Source organism: Prunus persica, chromosome G6 (genome assembly GCF_000346465.2).
Source record: "Prunus persica cultivar Lovell chromosome G6, Prunus_persica_NCBIv2, whole genome shotgun sequence".
Classification (NCBI taxonomy): domain Eukaryota; kingdom Viridiplantae; phylum Streptophyta; class Magnoliopsida; order Rosales; family Rosaceae; genus Prunus; species Prunus persica.
Window position 1 is genome coordinate 13,319,801 of NC_034014.1, and position 13,064 is coordinate 13,332,864.

The 13,064-nt window shown below is 37.2% G+C and overlaps 2 pseudogenes across 1 annotated transcript; one reads left to right on the plus strand and one right to left on the minus strand.

The window, feature by feature from the left end:
- Positions 282-9,516, plus strand: LOC18773187 (annotated as a pseudogene). The gene is made up of 8 exons (XR_002272288.1): positions 282-1,357; positions 1,448-1,560; positions 1,680-1,793; positions 2,665-2,719; positions 3,965-4,123; positions 6,425-6,522; positions 8,490-8,690; positions 9,053-9,516. The product of XR_002272288.1 is annotated as a probable apyrase 6 (transcript).
- On the minus strand, positions 10,970-12,026 carry LOC18772203 (annotated as a pseudogene).

Below are 13,064 nucleotides of genomic sequence, written 5' to 3' on the forward strand. Positions count from 1 at the left end.
TACCAACCAATACAACTAATAAAATAAAATCTTATCCGATATGAATAGTATTGACACGTAGGAACCCAAAAATCTTATCCGAAAATATTATCCAAATTAATTATTTAAGTAAAAAAAAGTTGTGAAAAAACAAAAAAATGAATAGTAATTGCCCTTAGCCATGGCAATGGGTGGAAACTCAAAATACTATTTGCAAGGGCAACCACTATTCACGTGAATAGTGGCTGCCCTAGCTCCCCCCTTGCCATGGCTAAGGGCAAATGGGTGGAGTTGCTCTTAGCCCTCCTCCCCGATCCACACTCTGTCTCTCTCACTCTCCCCCTCATCTTCCTCCCTCTCCAATTCTCTCTCTCGGTTTGTCTCCCTAACTACCCATGTTACCCAAACCTTAGCCCTCCTCCCCGATCCACACTCTGCCCCTCTCTCTCTCTCTCTCTCTCTCTCTCATCTTCCTCCCTCTCCAATTCTCTCTCTCTCTGTCTCCCCAACTATCCATTAATATTTTGTCAAAGTTGAGGTGAAGTGAGACAAGTATGAGTGAACAATGGGTAAAGTGAGACAAAATGAATTTTAGGGGGCAAAGTTAGAGTCAAATGCACTTTGAGGGGTATGTCCAAAAATAATCCAAATTTTAAACTAAAAAAAGAAAGGCGTTGCAGAAACCCGATACAATTTTTTTGGGGAACAATCTGCAGTTCCGTTGGAATTTGCATGCTCCCCTGCCTGCCCAGTGGCCAGTGCTCAGTGCCCAAATCTCAAATCTCCCAACCAAAACCAAACCAAATGTAGCCAAAGCCACCAACTCCAATGGATTTGTCAACCCTCCAACTCCAAATCCAATCAAAGAGACCACCGCCTCCCAGTGGCAGCTCCTCCTCCCGCAACGTCAACCGCCTTCCCTCCAAATGCCTCATCCCCTCCCTCTCTCTCCTCACCCTTCCCTTCCTCTTCTACCTCCTCTCCACCGCCCACAAGCTCCACCTTTCCCCCAAATTCGCCCACTCCGAATCCACCCTCTTCGGCGTCGTCGTCTCCGCGCGCCCCGCCGCCGTCCGCCTCCGCATCTTCCACTTTCTCGATGGCACCGCGCCCTCCAGCTCCACCTCCTCCCCCCATGGCCTCTCTGCCTTCGCCGCCAACCCCGATCGCGCTGGCGGGTCCCTCGTCCCTCTCCTCCGCTTCGCCAAGCTGCAGGTGCCCAAGAAGGAGCGAGGCAACACCAAGCTCCTCTTCTTTGCCGGCCCCGAGCTGGATGCGTTGGGGCCTGAGGTCGCTGAGAAGCTTCTGGAATCGTGTAGGAAGGTGCTGAGGTCGTCGGGGTTTTGGTTCAAGGACGAGTGGGCCCGGGTCATTCCAGGTTAAAATCTTCATGTCCTGTACAGTAGTTAGGGTTTGCTTGAGTGAATTGGTCACATTGTGAATTGGAATTTGCGATTTTGCCGCGCAGGTGAGGAACAAGGTGTTTATGCTTGGGTGAGTGCCAACTATGGTCTTGGAACATTGCAGAGTGAGCCTCAGGAAACTACTGGGATTGTTGAACTTGGTGGGACTTCTTTGCAGGTTTATTTTCATTTACCAACTACTACTGGCTTTAGTTTATCGTTCTAAACAAACAATAGCATTTCTAGCCGTGTTTTTTTGTGTTAATAATAATGCTTGAAAATGCAAATCACTTGCAGGTCACTTATGCTGCAAAAGAATCACTAGAAGTGAATTCTTCTCCGTCTCGAATTATCAAATTGTTTGGAGTTACTTACCACCTTTACAGTCAAGGCTTGCCGCTATTTGGCCAGGTGTTTGCATCTGAATTCCGTTTGTAAATTTATTTTTGAATTATAAGACTGTTGATGGAGTTGGTTGGTCATGAAAGATTGTGGAGGAAACTCCAAACATGGACAACTGTGTTGCCTGGATATTGTGATTTTATACACTCTGTATGCTTAATCTATACCTATGTCTGACCAGTACATGTGCCAATTCAAATGTGTTTGAGCAACTACATATGTGTATATATTGGAATTTGACAGGATAACATAGTTATAAATTGGAAACTCTGTGTATGTTATAAATTGGCATGTGTATGACTAACTAGATATTAATTCATTGGTTATGTGGTTCTATTAATTAAGAAGCTCTGATATCTACGTAATTAGCTCACTCTATGCTGTTTGTAAATTTATAGAGCTTGTGTTCTTAATCTAAATCTGTGTTTAATTAGTAACTAGCACATGTGCTAGTACAAGTTTGTGTGAGCGCAGCACTTGGAAACTTGGTATTTCTTATAAATATTCTCATTCATTGGTCACTTTTATCTATTAATTAACATACCCTTATCTGCAGCATACATAAATGATATTGCTTGTGGATATAAAATCTTTAGTTTGGACTCAATTTAATCGGATTACTTGTATGTTTTATTAATTTTTTTCACCATAAGTATGTATGGATGGCTAATGGATTCTAACTTTAATTTCTTCTTAATATCAATGATTTTCATAGTTAAAGTACCACTTGTATTTAATTTTTCTAGTGCTTTATGAATTAGCTTAAACTTGAGGCTACTTGACCACGTTCAAAATGTTTTGATGATACAGTGGAAGATCCTCAACCAAATATTGTGACAAATTCTTTTTTTCTTTTGTTTTGTGTTTTTTTTTTGTACAGGATGCAGCTTGGGAATCACTGTATGAGCTGCAGAAGTCTAGAGAATTGACACCTTGTAAGATTTGTTGACCTTTCTCTTTTTCGGAACCATGGGATAAAAGTTGATTTCGTGGCTTTGAACTACTATAATTATACATTAAAATATATATTGCACAACCTTCAGTTGCGTCTGGACTTTGGCTCCATTCACACCATTGATTTGTGCCTTTTTGGTTCCATTCACATCATTGAGGTGCTGATGCAGTTTGCACATTTAGTTTTCTCTTAGAAGTGGACTACTTGTGCACTTTTGTTGTACTGTTTAATTTTTAATAAAAAATCAAGTTTCTTATTATATAAAAAATAAAAATAAAAGAAGAAAAAGGAAAGGGATGAAGATTAACTTTAGTTTAGTGTTACTAAGGCATCAGTGGCACATTCTAATATTTTCATTATTTTAAAGCTCAATACAATCATTATAAAGTAGTCAGAGGTTTCAAGCACTATAATTTTAACTAGTTTTAATTGCTTGAGCTCATTGAGGGTTCTGGAATGCCTGGGTGAGTCAAAAGGCGGAAACATGTATCTCAATTGCATTTTCCTGGATTTTTTTAATTCATATTTCGTGATAGTATATAAAGTTATGGGTCTGAAACTTTGAGATTTTGATAAATGAGAATCGAAAATTAAATGCACAACTCACTTAAAGACTGACTAAAAAATATAAAGACACTTTAGCACATTAGACTGAACCTTAGCATGATAAAGTGCTCTTGATGCTCGAATATAACCAATGAAGCATGACAATGAATGAACACAGTTGTTACTTGGGAGAAAAAAACAACGGAATTTTAGGTTATAGATTGACCATTATTAGATTAGCAATGCTAAAAATTTTTTGTTAAGACTTTACAGAACTATGATTATTATCGTATCCATATTCTTAAAGTTTGAGAACTCTCTAATCAGCATGTTGATGTCGTCTTGTATCCATATTCCTTAGTAGGTTTGACTACCTTGCATACATTGCTTTGTTGTTCTTGGACCATTGTTGCTCTTCATGGCTATACCTACTTATGCATTGTTGTTTGTTTCAGATAGTTAATAGTTTGGTATTCAAACATGCAATACTATACAAAACTATATTTGGAACTATATCTGGATATGAAACAAATCTTAGCATGCAGCATTTTAGTGGTTTAATCTGTTGCATATATGGGCGTGTTAACATTAAGCCTCAAGTATAAATTTGTTGCACGTTCAGCCTTTTTTTCTTTTGAATCTGCTTCTGATTGTGGCAAAAAAATCACTTGTAATGCAGTTTCGAATTCTAAGGAGAGAAGTCTTGGTAACCCTTGTATTCCTAGAGGATATAAGCTGACAGTGAATGCAAGTGATACACAACTTCTGGTGTCCTCAATGGGTGGAAACTTTTCTTCTTGCAAATCTGAAGCTTTGTCATTATTAAAGAGAAGGCAAGGTAGCATCATCTTTTGCTCCTTCAGTGTCATGAGTTTCTGATCTTCCTTTTCATTTGAAATTCAATTATCTTGTGCTGGTACCAATTTTTAGTTGACTTCCTGCTTCTGTTGGACAGTTTAGTGGAATTATTTCTTTATATCTTTTCGTGTTAGCTGCCCCTTATATAACCATAAAATAACCTGTCTATAAAAAGTTGTTTTATTGTATATTAGCAATAAAGTTGCCCTTTCCCGAAAAAAGAACTACTAATTAGCCTATTTCTCAGTGTCACTATTGCATATGTCATTAGTGGCAACAATAGAACTTTTGGTTATAATGTGTCTCCCTAGAAGGGAGTAAGATGGAAGACCAAATTGAATTTTAAGCGCCATAACAATGGATCTAGGAAAGAGCTCTGTTCTTGGAAGTTTTTATAAGGGGCAAGAAAATCCTCGATGCTATTTTATGGTTTTGTGCTGGGATAATTTTGAATTAAAGCACACCCCCACACATGTGCAAAACATCAGTCTTTGAGGAGTTTCATACTATGAAGTAATAAATGCAGCATAACTGGTGAAACTTACCGATTTAGAACAAGTAACAAGAAATTTAGAAATTAGAAAGGGATTTAGAAAAGAAGAGGAGTTAGGATTCAAGATAATATAGAAATACCGAACAAAAAGATTAGGAGAAGAAAACTGAGGATTAGAAACAGAATTATAATGATAGAAGAGCTGATCAGAGAGAAATAGATAGACTGAAGAGAGATCTAGAAGAGAAAAGAGATATTAGGGTTTAGAAGGCAGAGAAACAAGAGAGAACACAAGAACAGATAATTTCATTCATCCATGAAGTCGTCTCTATCGAATTACCAACCACATATTTATAATAGGAAAGTGGTCCTAAGTTACCCTACTAGAAATAGGAAAGTAATCTTAATCCTACTAGAAACAGGAAAGTAACCAAAACAGGAAAATACAAAATAAAATAGGAAACGAAATTAGAACAACCCTAATCCATTATTTTGCATCACCCACACTTGCCTTATCCCAATAAATGAGATGCAGTAAATGTTGTGGACTTCAAACCAACAGATTTGTTTCAAGTTTGTACAAGGTTATCTCACCGGTATTGCCCTTAAGATTGAGGCAGGTGACCCTCTTTCACCTTTTAAAAGTACATTGGCAGTGGATGGATGAAGTAAGTTAAGTGGTGCCAATGGATGGATGAAGTTAAGTGGATAGAGCAAGTGAGGTGCAGCCAGTAAAGGGGTTGTCAATTAGTAGAGAAAGGATGAAAAATAGCATTTTTCCCTTGGATTGCTAAATCTATCCATGAAGCGCTCTTTCCTAAGGTCTTTAAGTCAGATTCTTTCTTCGTCTTTTCCTATTAGTTCACATGTGAAGGGGTGAGAGATTTCCTGAGAAACATTTCACCTATTGTGCATCCATATTTGATCCAACTTTTGAGAACTAAGAGCATCCACAATCATGCTCCTTATTTTTTTAGTTAAAATTTAGCTAAAAACATTAGAAAGCTATTTTAGGAGCTCCTTAAAAAAATTTCAACTCCAACCATGCTCCCTAGTTTAGGGAATCATAAATGATTTTTTATTTTATTTTTAAATTTAGCATAAATGCTCTCTCTTCATATAAAATAATAATAAAAAATAATTGGCATTAAATAAATACTTAAAATAGCATTAAAGTAAAGAAGCATTTAATTATAGGGAGCCACTAGGAGTCCTTTCTCTCTCCTCAGATTTAGGAGCTCCTAGAGGTCTCCCAATTTTAGGAGTTGGATAGGGAGCATGGTTGGAGGTGGGTTTTCTCACTTCCTTCCTAAATTTTATCTAAGGAGGTTGTTTAGGGAGTCCATTGTGGATGCTCTAAGATCTCATTAGATAACTGACCTATTCACCATATAGCTAGAATAAAAGTAAAGAGAATTACAAGGTCAACTTGCATGTTGAAAGCCATTTGTGATTGATGCAGAGTTCAGTTGGAAATGACATAGTAAATGATTATGTAACTGTATCGTCAATTGACAGCATGACTAATCAAGCTTAAAAAAAAATCACACTGCCTGCATATTAATAAATTTTATAAATAATATCTACCTATACATCCATGGAAATACACTTTGATTTTATGCTATTTTACCAATTTTACTCTCCTATAAATTATCTTGTTTATAGAAGCATTCTTTTTGAGAAGATATCTGTTAGATAAATTGTGAAGTTATAACTCATTGGTTCATGAGATTCTAGGTCACTTGTATGAAAAAAAGATTCATTAATAGCTGTTGTTTAAAAATGCAGACAAATGCATGCACGCACCTTGCAAAATTGTCTCATCCTTTCCTTTTGAGTTACGAGGCAAACCAGTTTCTACCAAGAACTTCTTATTTACTTCTGAGGTTGGTAAATAAACAGGTTATTTCATTTTCTTTGTTAAAGTTTAGCTGGCATGAGTTTCAGGTTTGTTTCAAATTATAATTAGGCTATTAATTGTTACTGGTCACAGTAAACTACTTTGTATTTTACACCATAATTTCATTAAGAAGTATAATGAGATTATTTCCTAATTCCCTTTCTAAAGTAAAATCATTTAGAAGGGGCATTAGGATTGTCATTTTAGAAATTGAAACTTTCTGAAATGTATTTTAGGGATTGAAGGTATTTTTTTTAAATGTTTAAAATGGGGGAGAGAAATAAAACCCATTGTCAAATCGCACTTTTATCCTCTCATGTATGACCAACGCATCTCATTTCTGTCAATTTATTTGACAGAAATGTAATTTTGGACCCAATTGCAAACCTTACTAACCTATAAGGTATAATAGTTCAAACTGCAACTACACACACTAAAGTGTTGTCAGTCAACATTGGGCTCATATTCAACCAGACAGGTGAGTGCTTCTTTGGTTTAGGTTCAAGATGGTTTAGGAAGCACTGGCCTGAGTTTGCGCCTGTCTTCAAATTCTCTGTTGCTGCTTTATGTAGGTATGCAAGCAGGCCACATCAAGCCGGGCTACGGTTCATTTAAGCTATGCTTGCTAGGTTGAGCTCAACCTTCAGGTTTAAACCTGGTTCATTACAAATTCAGAAGCTATAAAACCGGCTGAGCTTGAGCTCGAGTCTGAAACTTGAAAAAGAAAAATGAATGAATTTTAAAGTACATATTTATAAATTATACTGTTAACTTAGGAAGGTTTTTACTTTTTCGTATTATACATAGGCTTGCAAGGCACCCTCCGCTAAGCAAAGCCTACACAAGCTCACTGTTTTAAGAACAAGTCCAATTTACTCGGGTCTAAGTGTGGCCTTTGCAAGCAGCATAGCTCATTGTGTGCAACCCTGGGAATCGAGGGATTTATCTTGTTAATTACATGGTATGGCACAAAGGGACTGCACTTGCTCAGGAGTTAGTCAACTGACTCAAAGTAGGTGTAGGAAGAAAAAATAAACCAACAAAACTATTAAAGTTTATGAGCTGTGCTTCAGAATATGATCAGAATAATAGGCACTTGTAAGGTTTACAATGCCCTTGAGACCTGTTCTCTTATGTAAGTTAATCATTTCCATGAGTTCTAAACTTGCTAGCAAAACCGATTTACTTGAATTTGGATTCGAGGCCTTTATTGCATAATCATATATTCCCGTTTCCTACTGCCAGAAATATCTGGTCCATTGATTCCTGAACTCCACTGGAAAAGCTGCACAGCTTTCTTGATTGTCTAAAGTTGTCAAGAAGTTTTATTCCAACACAAAATACCAAAAAGTTTGTCTTAATCTCAAGGGGGCTTATCAAGCAATCAAGGCCTCAATCATTCTATGCAAGTTTAGAAATAAAATACACTTAAGAACTATAAAATATTAGGGATTTCCAACAAATTTGGTTTTCTAACATGTGCTTGAGTGCTGTTCTAGGTTCTAGGAAAGTAGTGACGTGATAGCACTCACGTTCTTAAGTATTGCCCAGAAATTAGAAATTCGTATCCACCTAGGTATGAATGTGCAATCATTAGAATATATCAATGGTTCACTTCAGCCTAAGTACATTTGCAACTTAGCTTACCCTGATCACTGAATGTCACTGTAAATGAATTGACAATTTATAGGAGCATGTGCCACAAGGGAATGCCTTTTATAAAGTGCCTATTTGCAAAAAATTTAAAGGATATATTTAAGTTCGAAGGGTGTTGTAAACTCAATTTCGCTTGAATCTACTATAAAGGGAGTGTAAGGACATGCCGAAGATAATTAAAAAATTTCACGTTTTAGTTCTAGGCTACTTTTTGTTTAACCTGAATACCTTTTGCCTTATTTCTTGTTTGTTTCAGTCATTAATTTGGTACTTTTGCCTGTTTTCAACCGTGTACAGCTTTTTGGGCTGGTTCCCACGGCTTCTTTGTTTGAGTTGGAGGCAGCAGGTCAACGTTACTGTGAAGATGATTGGGATAAACAGAAAAATCAACATCACAGCATCGTTGACTCAGATTTATTGAAATATTGTTTCTCATCTGCATATATGGTGGCACTGTTGCATGACAGTCTAGGAATCCCCATGGATGAGAAAAGGTATGTTGTACACTTGCAGGCTTGGTAGTAACTGGTAATCTTCATCTATATTCTTTATGTATCTATTGGATCAGGTGAGTTAATTAAAAAGCTGCAAGAAATCCTATGAGCTATACAACTGATATTTTTGGTATTGATGCATGCGTAATAACAAAGAATGCATTTCTGCAATGTAGAAGGCTTTGTATGCACTCTGCATGTCTTCAAACTTCATTTTACTGCATTTTGTGGAGCTGTCCTTATTGCATCTTTCTTTCAACCATATACAACACTTAATATCGTGATCTAGCTTCCCTTGAACTGATATTTGTTGTAAGATGGAAACCTTTTTGTATACGATCAAGTTAATGTTATTACTCTTTTCAGGGTTGGATTGCCAACAAGACTGGAAACATCCTCTTGATTGGACACTTGGTGCTTTCCTCGTTGAAACAATGCTGGAGCCCCTTGAATGGGAACTTGACAATATGGGCCAGATTGTTGGAAATGAGTCAGTCACTTACTTCTCTTTCTTTGCGTTTCTTTTAATTGCTCTATTCGCTGTATTCTTTGTATTGCAATCACGGAAACCACAATTAAAGACTATATACGATTTAGAGAAGGGACGGTATATCATCACCCGTGTACCTAGGTAATTACACATCTTCATTTTGTTTTATTTCTTTTTTAATTTGTTTTTTAAAAGTTCATTCAATAGGAATCTGAAATCTGTATTTTTCGAAGCAATTGTATTCAACAATTAATGAGAGCACCTTACCAACTCTGTGTCTACTTCTTAAGAGTATTTCTTCCTTATAATCAACATGGGAAAATAAAATATCCATTTTGTAGCGTGGTATTGTTTCGTGCATCCTGAACCAAAATCTGGATTCAACGCATCTTCATTTTCATAATGTGCCAAAGATGTAAAGGAACAGTTTAGGTTGTCACAAAGTTTGCAATTGATTAATGTTTATTTCAATGTCCGAATTGGTTGATTTCTGGCATGAATGGTCTTTGAAGGGGGTCTTAGAGACGGTTCATAAAACCACTATGAATGCGAGCCTAACAAAGTAGCCTGTATGGTATTTATATAGTAGTGTATATAAAAATTTCTCAATAAATTAGAACGGAGTAATCAAACTTAAAAACAAATGTTGTGCCTTATAATTAAAGTTGATTTACTTAATAAAAAACAAACTTACATTAATGTTGGAAACAATTGGTTGAGGCTTTATGGTGATTCAATCAAATCCGCCGTTCGAAACCTGTGTCCATTGCAACAATCTCTAATTTCTCTAGAGTAGTAGTAAACAAGTTCGATCTTTCTGGAATCTTTTACAGTTTTAGGCAACTTTCTATCTTTAGATGCTCGAGCTTCATCATTGCATTGTCTTCCACTGCCCATTCCTCCAATTAAAGAAACAAGGTGTAGAACTTGTAGCTGTGGAAACCCTTCTCAAGAGCAAACCAGTTCCCTCCATTTGTAGGATTGGTTCCCCAAGACAAGCATCTTCAGGTATGGCAACCTTTCTAGTTGAACTATCGAATCTTTCTGGAGCTCAGAACCAATCAAACTTAGCTTGACGAGGTTTGGCTGCAATTCACATACATGAGGTAACTTCTCTATTTTCCCCTTTAAACACAGCTTGTGGAGATGTTGGAAATGAGAGAGGCCCATGGATGTTGGGAATGTTTCCTTGTTCATCACCTCCAGCCACAATGATTGCAGGTAGCACATTCTCTTTAGGATTGAAATCACCAAGTTTACCTTTTCTAGTGATAATCTTTCTATTCCCAGTCGTCGTAGACTGATCATGTTGGCTAAGCCACCATCTTCTATCCATCTTCCAGCCCATGTAGTTTTTAGGGTCTGTAAATGCCTCAAACGTTTCATCTTCCAAATGACATTGGGGATGGGTGAATAAGAAGATCCCAAATCCAGTGTCTCTAGGTTCTTCAAGTTTCCAATCGATGGTGGGATGTAGCAATTTTTAAGAATCTGGCTCACTCCAAGATACCTCAACTGAATTAGGATCCCTATAGCACTAGGTGTGTCTGAGGATCCTATTGCATGCTTTAGATCCAAGACCTTCAGCAACTTGAAATCCTTTTTAATAAAATAGAAGTCTGGATGTTGAAAGCAGTTGAAAAAATGAAGGGATCGTAAATGGGGAGCATATGGATTTAGGAAAGGTGTGTAGGAAACCATGTTGCGTATGGTTAGAATGTAACGCAATTCTTCCAGATTTGGTTGATGGGGAAACTGATGATTCAACTTCACGACCAGTATAATTCCAATAAAATTTTCTTCCCTCGATACACAGAGAGAGAAGTCTCTAAGAAGATCATGGATGCCGATGGTCTTAACCCTCCCAAGTGAGGTCAGAGTTCCCACTTGGATCATGCACCTATTAATCAACTCGTTCAAGCAATTTTCAGCAACACCTTCTGCTTTATCTTCCCCTTGTTGGGGGTAAGAATCCTTCTGCTATCCACAAGCGCATCAATTGCGTTTTTGGTATGAAGAAATCCTTAGGGAAAAGACCCAAATGGAGAAAACAAGATTTTTAGTAGAAAGGTAAGTCTTTATAGCTCAGGGCTAAAATTGCAGAAGTACGATCTTGATCAATCAGGGTGCCAACTGAGGTTTTGAAGGACGTGTTCCCATTCCTCTCTAGTCTTCATTTTCCTGGATACTAATCCTCCAAGCACCACCGCTGCCAAGGGTAGACCTCCGCATTTCGTCACCATCTCTCTTCCCAGATTCTTCAAGTCGGAGGGAAAATGATCCATTCCCAGGAGTGCTTTCTTGCGAAACAATTCCAGGCTTTCATCCTCTGTCAGCATTCGCGGCTCATGGGGAGTGCTCCTTGCATCTGCATGTAAGGCAACCTCCCTGTTACGGGTTGTCAGCATCACCTTACTTCCTGCCATTCCACTAGTAGGAAATGCAGCTTCCAAACTTTCCCAAACTTCCTTTTCCCATACATCATCAAGAACCACAAGTTACTTCCTCCCTCTCAAGAATTCGTACAGCTGCTTTACCATCTCTTCTTCTACTTCCTCCAAATCACCTATATTTTGAGCATTTACATCTTTGATGATTCTTCGCAGAGTCTTCTTCTGTACTCTTGAGATACATAAACGAACGCCTTACAATCAAATTGGTCCCTTAGATCAATGTGATTGTACAAATTTTTCGCAAGAGTAGTTTTGCCCAAACCACCCATACGTACAATAGAAACCACTCGGCACCTCGGTCCTAGATAGCTGTGTTAGCAATGCCTCAGTGTCTTCTACAAGATCAACCAAATCATCTTCCTCAGTATGGGTTAATGGCCGCCTCCACCATCGCAGCCTCTCATTCATAGAAATGATCCCTTGACCTCCCTTCGGTGAAGCGATGCTGGCAATGCCAAAACTGTCCTTTTGCTTAGAAATGTGGTCGATCGTGGATTGGATATTTTCAATTTTCCTCTTGACTTTGTGATCATGGATTGTCATTACAACTTTTTCCCATAAACTTTGTGATGTTGCTGCTTGTTGCATCTAACCAAGTGCAAGTAGTCACACGTAGTAATAATCTTGGAAGTCCAAGTATCATATCCTCAGGGGACAGATAGGCAAATGTCTGCAGACAAAGAAATAATTAAACATACCAAAATAAAAGTGACAAGCAAAATGAAAAAGTAATTTGATTTGAGAGATTGAGTGTAAAAATGAATATCAATAATGGACATCAAGGTTCAATTCTTTAAGCAAAATATGTTTCATGCTCTTTAATCCAAATTATAACTCCATCAAATTATCATTGAGAAACTTTGACCAGAAGATAAAGAAATTAAAATCAATTTAATTTTTCAATGTTATTTTTTATTAATGATTGTTCAAAAAATGGAAATGCTTAATATCTAATGTTTTAATTTAAAACCATGCTAAGTCAGTTCTTAACAATGAGAAAAATATAATTGAACTCATGAAAAAATAGTAGGACTTAATATCAATCAAAATAAAAAGATATGAAAATATTGAACAACCAAATATAAAAGAAGTCAGCAATTCACACCATATATTGGATTAAAGAACAATGCACAAACTTACTCAAGGGACATTCCCTTTAGCCTTAGCTAGAGTTCTAGCAACTCATTACAAAGAAAAACATAACTAAATTTTGAATGAAATGGATAAAGAAATTTGTCTTAGTGGTCTCCTTGCCAAATAAGTTGATGGGTGATTTATAGTAGTCAATGAGGTGAGTGGAAAGCTAATACATTCATGGTGGGTAATGAAGGGTTTAAGTGAGAGATTAATTGGATTAAACATGTGTTGATGGTGGAGAGTTAGTGGAAAAGAAATAATGGTGAGGTAGTGGGCGTTATATGGCTATGAATGACAT